The sequence below is a fragment of the Myotis brandtii genome, unplaced genomic scaffold, assembly GCF_000412655.1.
Source record: "Myotis brandtii unplaced genomic scaffold, ASM41265v1 scaffold434, whole genome shotgun sequence".
NCBI lineage: Eukaryota > Metazoa > Chordata > Mammalia > Chiroptera > Vespertilionidae > Myotis > Myotis brandtii.
In genome coordinates, this window is record NW_005366599.1 from 3,235,511 (window position 1) to 3,238,303 (window position 2,793).

Below are 2,793 nucleotides of genomic sequence, written 5' to 3' on the forward strand. Positions count from 1 at the left end.
GGGGCATTTCACACGCGGTGGGCGCAGAGGCGAAGCTGTACCCCGCGCTCCCCCCCTCAGGCCTCGGCGTCAGAATTTCCCCCCGGCGCCGGCGCCGTCTCAAAGGTCAGGGCTCGCCCACTCCTCCCCGGTGTCGGCGACCTAACCTTTCGGGCTCCGATGGGGAAATTCGCCGTTTTTGCCGGACCCCTTGAGAGGCCCTGCACCCAGCCTTGCGTCGATGTTGAAAAATACGTCTATTTAATGGTCCAAATGGCCCCCTTCTGCCCAATAACTTCGGGTTAACCCCGCACCCCTTTAATGAGTAGAAAACAGGTGAAAATGGTAACTTCCCACTGCACGTAACACTTGCCATTTGCTGTCTGGCAAAAGGAATTTGGGAAATAAGATGAAAACGGTGAAATTAATCCATAGCCACAGTCAAAGAAAGGAAGGAACACCTTATAGAGTGAAATCAGCAGGATACTCAGCATTTACTGAGGGTCTGCAGCAGATGCTGGGGATGCAGCAGTGACCACGACCCGAAGGTCCCTCCATGGAGTCCACAGGGTTAGACACACAGGCATAAAGTAAAAAGACAAGAAAATGCTGGAATAAGTGCTGTCGATGAAATAAAGGGATGCATTCATAGGGAATAAGTGTTTTACTTAGTCAGATGAGATGCAAGATGTAAGTGACCCGTGAAAAAAATAACCTGGCAGCCGTGTCTTTGTTATTTATTGTGATCAGGCTAATTACTAGTACAGGGAGCCAGGATCCCAAAGGCCCTGGGTGACTTGGTAATGCTGGGGCCGCAAAAACTTTACATCTACCTCCTTAGGGGCTCTGGCTGGGCCTGAGAATCGAATTTACCTGAAAAGATAACAAGAGAAAAGCGTACACGTTTAGTCAATACAAGTTTTACAGCGACCTGAGAGCCTTCATGAGGAAATGACCCAGAGAAGTGGCAAAACTTGAATATTTATATACTGGGTTACACACAGAGAGAGAGGATTGTGGAAAAGTAACTACAATAAAATGGGGAGACTACAGGAGGGTAAGTTATTTTATAAGGTCCCTTTGTACACATTCTGCTAGACTCAACTCCGTCTCTGGGGGTAAAAATGTTTCTATTCCTCCAGGCAGAGGGAGGGCTGTTCTCACAGAAGATGAGAGTTTCATCTTCTGCTTCACCTTTTTTTTTTTTTTTGCACCTGCTGTTTTCCAGATGTCTTTAACTCAACCTGATCAATATTCGAAGGCTGCATGTTTGCAGGCGATGCGTCCTAAAGGCCTTCACTGACATTGTCAACACTGTTTGCTCTTGGAATATGAGCTCCACAGGGCAGAACAATATCCTATATAATAAGAGGCTAAGCGACCATTACGGTGGAGCGACTGGAACGACCTGTTGTTGTGATGGGCACTGAGCAGGCAGGCAGGCGAGTGGTTAGGGGCGATCAGACAGGCAGGCAGAGTGGTTAGGGGCAATCAGGAAGGCAGGCAGGCAGAGTGGTTAGGAGCCAGCGTCCCGGATTGTGAGAGGGATGTCCAACTGCTGGTTTAGGCTTGATCCCTGGCAGTCAGACATCCCCCGAGGGGTCCCAGATTGCGAGAGTTCACAGACCAGGCTGAACTTCGGGCCTCTAGTTTCTTAATATTTCTTGAATGTTGAAGTGCTGCAAGAAACCGATGAGGCTTCTATGTTGTGCTTCCCATGATGCATAAACACTTGTGTGAAGTGTTCACTTGTTGAATAAGAAATGTGGTTGGATGGGACAGAGTTGTTCTACCTTGAAATAAGAGACTTGACTAGGAGGTGTCTCCATGGCCAGTCCCAGGGCAATGGTTTTTGGTAAGTGGTTTAATTTTTTGACTTTGTAAACGTGGGATGAGAAATGGGTATGAACTACAAAGTTAAGAGAGTGGCATGAGCGTTGCTGACTAAGTAATGCTGGTAGTCTGCTGTGGGGAGTGTGAAATTTGGCATCAGAATATCTGAATGTGACTAAAACCCTGCAGGACAGCAGGACCTTACACAGTCATTTCACGCCTCTGGACCTCAACCTTTACGTGTGTGAAATGAAAACTATGTTAATACCTGCCAAGACGCCAACATGTCATGTTTAAAACCAATCACTGAGAAGTAGCAGTATTAATATATTGTCTTAAAATACCGAGATAATTATCAGATGAAATAATTTAAAGAGTGGGAACTATTTTCCTCTGAAGAGCAGGGCCGAGGGGTACGAAGGACTGAGAAGGCTGCTGTTTCCATTGTGAGCCTTTTAATGCTGCATCAGCGAGCTCCTGCTGTGTACAAGCAACAACTCTATTTTAGTTAAACCTGAGTTTAGAGCGAGACGCCACGCTCTGCAGACAGGCAATGCACCCACGGGCTGCGGCAATACAGCGGGTTACATCCCGCGGGTGCTGTGGGTGGATCGGACCGGCCACTCGGGGCGGGATTTCGTGAGGACACGTGAGTCCACGGGATTCTCGCGGTGATGGAGCTTCCAATTGGAACCGTATTAGGACGCAGACAGGCAGCCCATTCCCACCGGCTCTTTAAGGTGAGATCGGCCGGCCGGATGTGACGTAACGCGATGCAAGAGGCGTGCGTCTGCGCAGTGAGGGGAGATAGGAGGCCCGGCGTGCGTCTGCGCAGTGCGGAGCTGAGGGCCCTGATAGGGCGGCGTGCGTGCGTGCGTGCTCCCGTGCGTCCCCGCTTGCGTCCCGTTTAGTCCGGTTCCGGTCCTGTGGTCCCGGTGCAGAAGTGCTGCGGATCGGGAGGCGGGCTCGTGGCTGCGGGAG

The 2,793-nt window shown here is 49.9% G+C and overlaps 1 protein-coding gene across 1 annotated transcript in view; it reads left to right on the forward strand.

Annotated features, from left to right (window-relative positions):
- The first annotated feature begins 2,619 nt into the window (after window positions 1–2,619).
- PARK7 (parkinson protein 7) overlaps window positions 2,620–2,793 on the forward strand; it is a 17,965-nt gene continuing 17,791 nt past the window's right edge. The window contains exon 1 of the mRNA XM_005874340.2: window positions 2,620–2,793. The gene's annotated coding sequence lies outside the window, so the exon portion shown is untranslated.